This window comes from Chrysemys picta, chromosome 3, assembly GCF_011386835.1.
Source record: "Chrysemys picta bellii isolate R12L10 chromosome 3, ASM1138683v2, whole genome shotgun sequence".
NCBI lineage: Eukaryota > Metazoa > Chordata > Testudines > Emydidae > Chrysemys > Chrysemys picta.
Genome location: NC_088793.1, coordinates 115,938,982 through 115,939,342, shown reverse-complemented (window position 1 = coordinate 115,939,342; position 361 = coordinate 115,938,982).

Here is a 361-nt window from a genome sequence, read left to right as displayed (position 1 = left end):
TTTAACGTAGATGCCCTGTAGTTCTTGATTTTGTTACATCATAATATCACTTCTAATATTAGATCACATCTAACATTTTTTGGGATTTCCAATCCCTAAAAGTTTAATTATAAAAAAAAAAATTCTACATTCTCTTTTTATGTAAAACTCACATTGAATCTATTCCTGAGGTTCAGGCCATCTGCAATTCCCATGAAAGATAATGGGAAGTGAGTGCTCATCACTCCAAGAACAAGCCCATTATCAGTGGAAGATCTACTGTGGACTGAGTAGTTTGTGGTCCTAATTTTCTGGATCCAGCCTACAGACAACTTGTCACTACCGTTCTGTGGTGTTTAAAGGCAGGCTCTGAAACAGGAGC